Source organism: Pteropus medius, unplaced genomic scaffold (genome assembly GCF_902729225.1).
Source record: "Pteropus medius unplaced genomic scaffold, Ma_sr-lr_union100, whole genome shotgun sequence".
NCBI lineage: Eukaryota > Metazoa > Chordata > Mammalia > Chiroptera > Pteropodidae > Pteropus > Pteropus medius.
The window spans coordinates 17,435,662-17,447,941 of NW_024349803.1; the positions used below are offsets into that span (position 1 = coordinate 17,435,662).

A 12,280-nucleotide genomic window follows, 5' to 3' on the forward strand; every position below is an offset into this window, starting at 1 on the left:
AGCCTCCTGCCGAAAACATTTGCGGATTGCAGTTACTTTTACTTTTCTTATACCCACCCGCGTCACCTAACCGTCTGTAAGGAGTACGCTTTGTTTGCATTATTGGGAGAAGAAAGAAAGCATGGAAACCACTACTCCAAATTCTGCTGCCCCGGCGGCGAACCGCTCCCAGATCCGCCCTCGCCGGGCGGGGACGGGACGCCCGGCCAGCCCAGCTCGCCGCGGGCGCAGCCTCCAGGCCGGCCCTCAGCCCCCCGCTCCCGCCCCGGCCGAGGCCGGCGCCCTCGCCGCCCTCCCGCACCCCGCGCCAGCACAGCAGCCCCCGACGCCGCCCGCGCCCCGCCGGGCCGCTCACCTACACCCGCGGCCACCACAGTGGCTCCCAGGGCCGCACCGTCGGCCCCGTGCGTGTCTCTCCGCCGGATCGGGTCGCGCACGCGCGTTGCCGCCCTGGGCCCCCTGGCTGCCTCTCTAGGAATCTGGGAGGGCTAACGTCTCGGCTGCTCTCTGGTCCCAAGGCAGTGCTGACCAGCCTCTCTGAGTCACCTGGGGCTCGTCCCCAACATAACCCACATTGCCCACTGGACACCTGCCCTCCACTGACCTAGAGCTCTGTCAGTCTTGGCTTGTTTTCCCGCTTCCCTCCCAATGTGTGCGCAGGGCTAGCCTTGGGGCCCCCCCGGTACCCAGGGAAGACTAGGCTCCAAAGCTTGGGATCAAAACAGGGACCAGTAACATCTAGCTGACAGGTTATAGCAAGGAGGGGGTGTTAAGCAGTCACTGGTTTCTCCCTGGGCCCCTTCAATGAGAGCAACCAGATCCTAAGGGAGGCTAGTTTCCAGGAGGACTTCTTACCCCATCACCACCACAACCCGGGTGCTTTCTCATTCTCAGTCACGGGCACCCACAACTACCTCCCACACCTCCCGCTGTTTACTCTTATGGGAGAGTTTTAATGAGGCTCACCTAGAGGCTACTTGCTAATATGTGTAGTCCTGGAGGAGTAGGTTTGTGGGTAGATCCGCCACTTTGAGAAGAGCTGAAGCAACATGAGCAGCCTGCTCAGCCCCTGTAGGAACAAATGTCTTTTATCAACAGCACCAGAGAACCTGGTGGGTGTGGAGCCAATGCGATGAAGAGTGTTGTCTTTACAAAGGCATGTTACAAGGTGCTGTGCAAGGTGCCAGGTAGCTGTTCTGGTTACCCTCAGGTATAGGTTTGCTAGTGGCAGATTTCGGCATGTTGCCAATTGACCTTTCAGCAGGAGGGATGCCCATCTGTTCCCTGAGGCTCTGCCCCACACATCCAAGTCACCCCAATGCTCCAGTCATCAAGGATGGAAACAGAGAATGGAGCCTGGCACCAGAGAGATGAGAATAAGGTAAAAGAGACAGTGATGGCACATTCAAACAGGGTAACCGAGAAGGGTTCAAGGGGCCATTTACAAAAGTGTTAAGGCTTAAGGGAACATGACATGGGGTAGTATTGGAAGCTAATGGACAGAAGCTGTGGCCTTCAGTTGAGGGACAGAGCCAGTCCGTGGTCTAGTATGCTTTTCAGAGATAACAGACCAAAACCACAAGTCATGCAGCAGAAGCATGCACAGAGGAGAAAACTTTGACCTCCAGCTGTATTTGGACCCATAGTCTTGTCCACCCTCCCCTACCCGCCGCCAGCAGAACCAAAGGACCAGGACATAACTTGAACTTGAACATCAGAAGTGAAAGGAACATTGTCCAGGAGGATCCAGTGCTGACGCCCCATATTGGCCACACTCCAATTAAAACATGTCCTGCCAGCGCTTTCACATACCTGTCCCCCTTGAATCCTTATAACCTGCCCCAAACTCTAGATAGGAGAATTCGGGTTTTTCCAACACAAGCTGCCCATTTTCCATTGTGTAGCACTACACAATAAACACCACTTTTCTTCACTGCACCCCAGGGGCAACGTAATTGGCTATCAGCAGTGCTAGGTAGATGACTCTTTGCTCAATTACACTGGGGATTAAGTACCCTGAACCTGATTCTCCTGATCTCATGTCAGAGTCTGCTGTTGCGGAGACAGTTTGGAAGAAGAGTCGGAGTCTGGAAATGTTTAACTAACATGGATAAGGGAGAGGAGAAATGGCAATGCTAGCATCCCCCGCCCCTGTCTCCATGGCTTTTTATTAAGTTTCACTACAATGCTGGCTTTGTAATTTATTAATCATTACCATCAAGTTAGTAAATACAAGCTACAGCCAATTCCCAGATCCAGCCTCAAAGCCTGCATCGTGTTCAGCTGTTTCTTCTCAAGTATCTTTTTCTTATCCTCTAAAGTATCCCTTTCTAGTGCCTAGAGCAAGAAGTCTCAGAATCGGTCAGGCGTGTGCACCCTCCCTGCAATGTGTTCTTGTGTGCAAGTCCACATCTGCTTCTGATGTCCTTGTTGCTCCAAGCACCAGGCATCCTGCCAGGACTGCGGGTGTCTCTTACAACAGTCTGCCAGTGGCCCGACCCAAGTGGAAGCTTGTGGGTAGCCCAAGGTCAGCCTCCCAAGTCTCAGGGCAGGGTTGAGAAGGACCGAGGGTGAATATGCAGAGTGTGGTTCCATGGAAAGTAACCTCACAGGGTGATCTGATCATAAATTCCTAACTGTGCAGGTCATGGTGGGTAGTCACGCCGCACACATATTAACTTCTTTGGTGAAAACTTTTAAAGCAAGCCCTGCCCATTGTTCTTGTGCATCTAGGTTAATACACCTTTGAAATGCCAGAAGTAATACCCCTCAACAGCATAACTGATGCTGGACAGGGGGAATCCTCTTCCCCACAGTGGGACTCAAGCCCTATGCCAAGAGAGAGCCTTTGGCTTGGTGCAGGAAGGAATTCAAGAGCGAGCTGGAGTTAAAGACAAAGGAACGCTTATTAGAGAAGGACTAATGCTCCAAAGAGATGTGGTCTCCTCTGAGAGTCAAGAGAATGAGACCCCAAGCATCTAAAAAAGCTGGGTTTACATATATATTTTTAGTTTCTATGGAAAACCACTGATTATGGGGAATGAAGCATGGGAAGAAAAGGTTGAGTTTACTCTTTAACCTATACAAGGTACATCTTGAAGTTTTTGTTTTCTTTTTATGGTATGGGTAAACGATAACAGTATGGGCAAATAGTAGGTAGTAATCTTTACAGGAATTTTCCTTAGTTCTGTAAGCTCCTTGTGGCCTGGCTGCATGGCTGGTCAGCCAGGTTTCCATGTCTGGCAGCATGTAGCAGGCTCTGAATTCCACCTGGTTTAAAATTTAGTTAATCTGTGTAGTTCCCATGCCTCTTTCCTATATAATTCCCCCCTTGGAGATTTTATTCTCATATTCTTAAGAGGTTGTTGAGAGATGATGGTCTGCCTTCTGTAACTTCTTTAAAGCTGATATACAGCCATATTCCCTGTCGGGAATAAAAGTCTCTGGAAGCCTATTCTAAGGGCCTTAAAGGCAGAGAACGTGGAGTTGTTTCAGTAACTGAAAGTGGTTGGAAGCCTTGCATGACCATCATCTTTATGTGGAATTGCTGTAGCCTAGAAGATATAAATTTAACAAGAAGATCGAAAAGACCAGGACCAAAAGTTAATAGTAAAACAAAATATACTAAAGGTCCTAAAAAGGGTAAGATCCACATAAAGCAAGGGAACTGTTGTAGCCACCAGCCCCCGATAGACACACGGACCACTAGAAATCAGTGAGTTATAGGAAACACACTCTTTATTCAGCCAGCTGGGTCTGCCAGAGGTACGCAGACCCCAAATTAAGCAGCCCCGAAATGTAGAGGTACAGGGTTTTTAAGCCCTAAACCCCTATTCTTTATCCTGTTTGAACACTTAAGTCTATTTTTCTTCTTTTTACTAACTGTCAACCCACAGGTCGGTTGTGCAAGCGGGCGTACAGAAGTAGAAAGCTTATTGTTAGAATGTTATGTTCCTATAGGCGGTAGCCAAGCAGTAATTTTTCAGCCAGCACAGAACCAGCCCCTAAAGGAGTCTTTAGTCTCTTGTTTCCTTCATTATATCAGTGTAAGCATTCTACCTGTTTATATGTTCTATTTAAATTAGGCAATGGTCACCTTGGGACACTCTTGGGCCTTACTGCACATGTGAGGTGATAGGGACAGGCTCTTGTTGCTGATATGCCTCCCAAGGCTCCTTAATGCCTATTAGTGGTACCTGAGGGTGGATAGTCCTGTGAAATTTAGGTTCCAGCAGCTGACTTTTCTAACTCAAGAGCAGGAAGTCGCCCTCCTGTCTCACAACCACCCTTAAGAAAACACATAACCTTGTAATTCGATCCCCACCTGGCTTTCTTCCACCTTCATGTAATCTTCCTTACGTTCCCTCCTTAATTTCAAATGCATAAAAGAAGCTGCAAAACTTATTCTCTGGAGTACTGGAGATCTTGCTCCCCGGCATATGGCTTAAATAAATTACAAAAATTCTCTACAGGTTTGGACATATCTTTCGTCAGTAGGGTAACTTGAAAATATCCAACATACTCCAAAAGGAAAATGGGCACTGCTTGTCTATGCTTAATGTGTCTATTGGTTTCCTTTTGAAATAACATTCTTAGGTAATTTGACTCAGGAGGTGGGGGTGGGGGAATGTGAACATTTATAACCACCCATAGGAAAGAGTTTTGAGCTTTATCTGATTTTAAACAAAACTCTCCCATCGTAGAAGAGCATGAGCAGGTTCTCTGTGTTTGGGGTGTGCTTACTGTAGGTTTCTCAACATGAAGGCAGCTAGCATGTATAGCACCCAGATTGGGGTGATCAAACATATCCACCGGACAGGCCCCACTAGCATTTTCAAAGCTGCAGGAGTAGCCACTAGGAGGGCAGCTCTGTTTTGAAGTGCTCAACAGCTTCTTTAAGCTCAGCCCACCTTTGCCAACACCTGATTTCTCTGAGAGCTGAGCACAGAGCCCATAGCAATGAAGTTTCTTCCTGTCTCTGCTGAGAGGCCTATTCTTACAGATCGTGCCAGTGTGCTTGGTTAGGATCCTAGGCAGAGCATCTCCAACTTTAATAGTGCCTATGAATACAAATCATGCGGGAGTAAAACTGGTTTAACTGGTTAAACTGCAGATTCTAACTCAGGAAGTCTGGAGAGGGGGCCAAAGAGCATTTCCACACGAAACCTAGCGGTGCCCTTGCTGTGTTCCCCCACCAGGCTTTGAGTAGCAAAGACCTGTGAATGGAAATCACTGGCTGAACTTGCTGCACATTATATCCCCTGGAGAGCTTTCAAAGAGTCTCCATCCCATATCAATTAAATCCAAACCTTTGTGGGTGGGGCCCAGGTATTCCTAGTTCTTTAACTCCCCAGGGTGGTTCCAAGGCGTAGCCAAGTTTGTTGATTCTATGACTACAGGATTCTTCCTTTACCTTGATTCCCTACTGTAAGCAAAAGCCACATGTTAAAGGTTTTTTTTGGTTAGTTTGCTTGTTTTAAAATTTTAAAACGCATCAGCTTTCTGCTTCTAAAAGAAAGGGGAAAAGTTATCCCTTAATTTTGTCCTCCTATATTGAAATGGGGAAGAAGTAAGTTTGGTTGGGGGCGTGGGGGGCGCGGGAATGGGATCTGGAATGTGACCAGAGGAAAAAAAGAAAAGAATGTAAAACAGAATCATCTGTGGCCAAGTGACAGAAAACAAATTTTCCTGGTGGAATTTTCACTCTTTTTCTGTCCATAAATCTGAGTCGTGGCTTTGAAGGCATATCTGCCTTTTCCATCACTTAATTACTTACTATGGGTAGAGACTGCAGACTAGTGGGAAAAACTGATAAGCCATTACACCAATAACTTAATTTCAATGATTACAAATGCTAAGTTAACAATGTATTTTTACATTTTTTTACATATTTAAAAAAAATAACGGGGTTGAGAGTGTTAGCAAAAATTCCAAAATAAATTAAAAGAGAGTTTTATTCATACATGATTTGCAAATCAGAGAATGTAGCCCTTGGTATGAACCAAAGACACATTCCGAATTGGAAGGGATCGGGCTAGGTTATTAAAGGTGAAAGTTGCAAGGGGCTGATGATCAAAGAGATGGGTTGCTAGGGGAAACAAGACCACAAACTTACATTATTTGTCTTCTGATTTAGTGGAGGCAACTGGAATTTTCAAAGGTAGGCCGCTTCAGTAGTCGGCATGTGGGACTGTGATACGAGAACAATGGGTAGTATATGATCAGGCATTTGTCAGCGTCCTAGTTCAGGCTTGTAGAACAAAAGCCTTTGGGTTACTTATCAACAGAAATCAAACAGTTTCAGACTGCTCTGCAGGCCCTTTCCAAGTCCACGGAGCAGAGTCGTGCTCTATAAGCAGCCTCGAGTCCTGCAAAAATCCAAATGTTGGGCCACAAATTATGATATTAAAGTTCTTATTGGTCCTCAAGAGTGACTGATTATAATGCCTTATACACTGCACACTTCTTGTGTCTCTGAGCACACTGCCTGACCCAGGTTGGTTTGGGTTGCCCTAGAAAATAGAGTCAGTAAGTACAAGAGCCACCAAGGACAAATCCATCATATGTCTCCTGTCCCATCTCCATCTACAGGAAGAATAGAGGGCAGCATGGCTTTGAGCTGGGATCCCAGAACCTAGGGGACGGAGGTTGTGGGCAGGGAAGTGAGGAGGGCTAGACAGGCTGAAGGGGAAGGTTCCAAGGACAACTAAAGTCCCTGTCTGACAATAGGCACCAACCAGAAGCAAGGATGATCCAAAGTACCAAGGCCAACAATGTACTCAGAGATCAAGAACACAGGCAAGACTGAGGGTCAAAACTTACACCAAGAAGTGAAAGCAGTCTGCTTCCTGGGCAATAACCTAAAGAGAACTGGAGAGGCAAATACAAAGCACTACAAGGTTTAGTTTGTACCTATGGTTATGGCTATTCTGGTTCTTACCATTTTTTAAAGTTTCTATATAACAGTTGGTAATGCAACACTTTCTATATAACAGTTGGTAACCCCTCTCTGGGGTTCAGGGCCCTGAACCCCAGAGAGGCTCCCCGACACCCCACCTCACTGTCCAGGCCTCTTGAATCACTCACATGATCCAACAACAAAAAGGTTAATGTCTGGCCCATCAGGGGCCCTTCAGACCTGCTCTCATCCATACAGGCTGGTACAAATTGTGAATATTTTAAATATCACCCCTGAAGGGAAAAGAAACCTAAGTAGCACTTTCAGTTCTGGCTGTGGCCAAATATTCTTCCTTACCTGAAACTCCTCACAGGTAGAATGAGACCAGATGGGAAGAGAGCTCCTTCAGCAACTCTCCCCATTCCCAGTTTAACCCTTTAATTGCTGGATCATATGACTAATTCAGGGTTGGCATGACTGTAAAACAATAAAGGATGACGTGGATTCACAAGGTAGGGACAACCGGTGCCAGAGGGCCTGGGGTTAAGGACCTCTTTTATTCTTCACAAGCCTGAAATAATTGTTCTCTGCATGGGGAGAGATGTGGGGTGCTTCTAGTAGGAGAACTGGATGTGCTCCATGCTTGTGGCCTCCTGCGTGTCCTGGCTCTGGTTACCTTATTTTCCGTACAGCAGGAGGTATGGATTCTATTGTGTGGCCTGGCTGCCAGGGTGTTAGTGGGGCTGGGGGTGTACAGAATCAGGGACATGTAGAGTCATAATTGCCCTGCTTGGGGTATTGAAGCATAACAGGTTAGATGCAGACTTGTAGGAAGCCAGAAGAGAGGACCAGGAGAGTTATTGGGAAGATGTTCTTGCATATACAGTTGACATTTGATATATGATCATCAATCAGTGGAAAGTGGGCCAAGAACAAGTAAATACAGAGTCAGAATGCCTCTACTGTTCCTTCCAAGATCAGGAGACAGACTGGAAACAGTCATCAGAAATCAAGGGTCTGGACAGTCATGGGGCAGGACATCTCCCTGGAGAACAAGTAGGCCAGGGCTGATGTGGACTTGTGTGAAGTGTGTCATCACAATCTTCTGCCATCATGTGACAGATGCAGGTCAGCAATGAAGTCTTGGGAAATGTATCTGAGTTTTGTTGGTGTCTGGAATAAGTGTTACAATCCCTCTGGCCTCCCAGGCTTGGCCATGGCCAAGGTGCAGGTGTTGTAAGTGGCAAAGTATGGGTATAATTCCTGAAATAAGGAGTAGTGGGTTCTAAAGGCTGACAACAGGCTCTTCAAAAGAAGAAAGGCTGTAAATTCAGGCAGAATAGTGGACTGGATGGAGCAGTAGGGCTAATGCTACCTTTCAACCCTCGGAGGAATGAGAAAATGGAGTGTTTCTCAAATATGTCCAAAATTCTTTGCTGCTTCTCCCTTCAAGAGATGGAGCTTACTTCCTCTCCCCTTGAGTGTGGGCTGGATTTAGTGACTTGCTTCTAACAAATAGAATAATGTAGAAGTGATGATGTATCTCTTCTAAGACTAGGTCATAAAAAGGCCTGTGGCTTCCTCTTTGCTCTCTGTCTTTCTAGACCACGCATATTGAGAGAAGCTAGCTGCCACTTGAGAACACCTGAGCAGCCTTACGGAAGGCTCATATGGTAAGAAACTGAGGACTCTTCCCCACAGCTAGTGAAAAACTCAGGCCTTGGGTCATGTGAATGAGTGGAAGCGGCTCCTCCAGCCCCAGTGAGGCCTTCAGATGACTACAATCTCAGGAAGGATCCTAACCCAGCTAAGGATCACAACCCAGCTAAGCCACTCCTGAATGTCTGGTTCACAGAAACTGTGAGATAAGAAATGTTTATTGTTTAAGCCATATGTTTTGTGATAACGTGATATGATAAATAGATAAATAGATAAATAGATAAAAAATACATAAAGTTTTTAAAACCTCTCAGATTTCTCACATTGTCCTTGGTCTGCAGTTCCTGACTCTTCTGAAATGACACTTTAGAATTTTGAAATAGTCTTATGCCCTAGTTTGGACTTTCTTCATCACACATAAGAGACATAGATCAAGCTAGTTTGATCAAAAGGGGAAATTATTGGTAAGATCTTACATAAACACTGCAATGATAGCGTTTCAGCTGGGTCTTAAAAGCCATTAGAAACAGACTAGAAGTCTGTCGGAACATCAAATAGCTTTGTCCTCAGTTCCCAATCAAAAATCTTGGGAAAAGACTTTGATTGACCCATTGAGGTTACATGCCCACTCCTAGACCAATCAGCACTGGAGGGACAAGATTTCTGTTTCAAGTAACTCTGCATATTAGATAACCTGAAAACAAATCCTTCTGCACAGAGATGTAGAGGTTTAAAAATATGAAAAAGATTTTAAGAGACAGAGGCAGGCATTAGAAGGTCTCATCTACATCTATTAAGAGATCCAGAAAAGAATAAAAAATAACTGGGTATGTTCAAAGATAGAGGAAATGGTTCCTGGACCCAATTCCAAAGTGTGTGTGGAGGCTTCCCCAACCAACAAGTACCTCTGGGACACCACGAGGGTGTCTAAGAGTTCAACTCAATTCTGGCACTATCTACCCAGAGACAGAATCAGATTCCACAGGTAAAGGGCTCAGTCTCATAAGACTGCCCTCTACTTCAGATGCCAGCTGCAAGCCCAGGTGGTCACTTGTGCTTTTGACCAAGCAGCTATAAATCAGAAGTCCCCATGACCCCCTCCTCAGATTGAATTAATTTGCTAAAATGACTCATAGATAGAACTCAAGAAAACCCATTTACTCACTAGATTACAAATTTATTCAAAGGATACTAAAGGATACAAATCAACAGCAAGATGAAGACATACATAGGACAAGGTCCCAAATGAAAGAGTTTCTGTCCTCGTGGAGCTTGGAGCCCTGCCCCGCCCCCAACGGTGGCACATGGAAGTATTCTGGTTCCCCAAAATGGAAAGTCTCCCAAAAAAGGGACCATAAACTGCTCTTTTGGTTTTTTAATGGAGGCTTCATTACTTAGTCATAATTGACTAAATCACTGGCCATGGGCAACTGATTCAGCCTCAAGCCCCTCTCCCCTCCCCGAAACTAGAGTGGAACTGAAAGTTTCAGTCCTCTAAAGACATGGTTGGCTCCTATTGGCAACCAGCCTCCTTTAGGTTAGCTGTAAAAGTCACCTTTATTAATATGACCCCAGGCATTGGATTTTTATAAAGTTCCCCAAGAGGTACTTCTTTGCATTTGAGTTGAGAAGCACTGGCTTAAATTTGTTTTGCCCCTTATGGAAAGGCTCCAAATTGATTCCTTGAAAAACGGTGATAGGCACCTCCTCTATTTGTCCCAAGAAGGCTGATTGGAGGGTAGGGCTGTATAAAAATCTGCTCTACCCAAGTTGCCCTTGACCCCAAGGCTAATCAATGATCCCAGCCTCCTCTCTCTCTGTCCTTAGATTTTAGAGTCCACAGACACCAGTATGACCTGCTCACTGCCATTGGGTAGGTCTTAACCTCATATGTGCCCTTTGCTTCCCAACTGCTCCTCTTTAGGACTTTAGGGCTCCTAGAGATGGAGCAGGAATGGTAAACAAAAGCTCCACCCAGATCAGTGCTTTTCAGACTTTAAGGTGCATACAAGTCACATGGGATCTTGCTAACAAGAAGATTCTGATTCATCGCACAGTCTTCTCTTCTCACTTGGTACAGGGCTTCAGCTGTTCCTGCCTCTCTTGTAATACAGTATATGGCATATTTTTCTTGAATATTTTTAATATTTAACTTAGCTAGGTAAAAAATATTTTTGCTGGCCCATTTCATTTTTGGTGGATTTGGCTCACGGTAAAGTGAGATACTGGCTCTCTACATATATTCCCACAGGCCTCTGAAAAACAGGAGCCCAGACTCTCTCTCTCACACTTGCCATTGCTTGCTGGATATTTCACTTGGATCTCCGTCAGCATCATAAATTTAATGACTAAAATTCATCTTCTTTTTATAAAACCAACTCTTTCCTCGTGCCACAGTTCAGATGTTGGCATTCTCACAGCTACCTCCCACAGCTATAATTCCCCCTCTCCCTCCCACAGATTACTCCTGGAGAATGTCTCTCACATCCTCCCTTTGCTTCCCACCGCCCCAGTGCAGGTAGTAATTGTCTCGTATTTACTCTATGGCACTAACTTCCTCCTCCTTCTCCCTGTTTCTGGTTTTCCCACTCAATTTTTACTGTATCAAAGAGCAGGAAAGGAAGAATACAGGAGAGAAAGCATAGGGTATAAATCACACCGTCAGAACACATCTAATAGCTTTGGCACAAAGTCCAAGGCTATGTTGACTGCAAACAAAAAGTCAGCCAGATATTTCTCCAGCAAAAATGGGTTTACTCAGAAAAATAGGAAATTGCAATCTGCTATATGCAACCATGATGAGCCACATGCAAATCCACTAAAACAGACAAGAGGAAGCTCCTTTATAGAAGGGAAAAGGAAGTTTAGAAGGCCATTACAAAGAGTGTCCCCTGTTGTGGTTTGTGATGGCCATAAGGCATGAGAGCTCCCCCTTCTGGCCTCTCTACTTCACTTTAAAGAAGGTTTCTGTTTATTAATTTTTTACAGCTATCAGCTAATCTTAATGTATGTAAGCATATTATGTTCCCTTATTAAAAGGGAGGGAGGGAGAGAGATTTACAAGAGACCCACCTTAAACCATAACAACAGAAAATGTTGAAAAGAAAGGATGGGAAAAGATATACCAAACAAAAAGCATGAAAAGCTGGTAAAATATTAAGATGTGGCAAAACAGACTCCAAGGTTAGCCATTTAAAGGTACAAAATGGGACATTTCATACTGATAAAAAGGAACGAAGGGGAGACGATATGCCACCCCAACTGAGACCCAGCGGAATCCGGAAGAGCCAATATCAGAAAGAGAGTTATTATCAGCAATAACTTTTTTTTTTTTATCTGAAAGACTTACCTGCCTGGCAGGACAAACATCTGACTACCAAATGTCTGCTCTTCTCACCTTCCTGGGAACAATCCTCCTCCTTTCAAAGCCTCAGGCCCCTATCCCATTCCACCAATTGAGGATAGCCTCAATGCCCAACTGCTGTTGCGTTTCATGTCTTTGTGGGATTCTGGTACATACAAAATTAAATTAAATTTCCTCCTGTTAATCTATTTTATGTCAATTTAATTATTAGACCGACAGAGAATCTAGAAGGGAAGAAGGGAAAATTTCTCCGCCCCTATAGGAACAACTCCCAAGTCAGGAAACCCAAAAGTTACCCTCAATTCCTCTTTTTCCTCCATCCTCCATCCTTGCCCCTAATTTAAGTCATCAGAAAATCC

The 12,280-nt window shown here is 45.2% G+C and overlaps 1 protein-coding gene across 1 annotated transcript in view; it reads right to left on the minus strand.

Moving 5' to 3' along the window:
- Positions 1-434, minus strand: part of ZNF445 (zinc finger protein 445) — an 81,260-nt gene extending 80,826 nt beyond the window's left edge. The window contains exon 1 of the mRNA XM_039837471.1: positions 356-434. The gene's annotated coding sequence lies outside the window, so the exon portion shown is untranslated. The remainder of the gene's footprint in view (positions 1-355) is intronic.
- Positions 435-12,280: the final 11,846 nt, after the last annotated feature.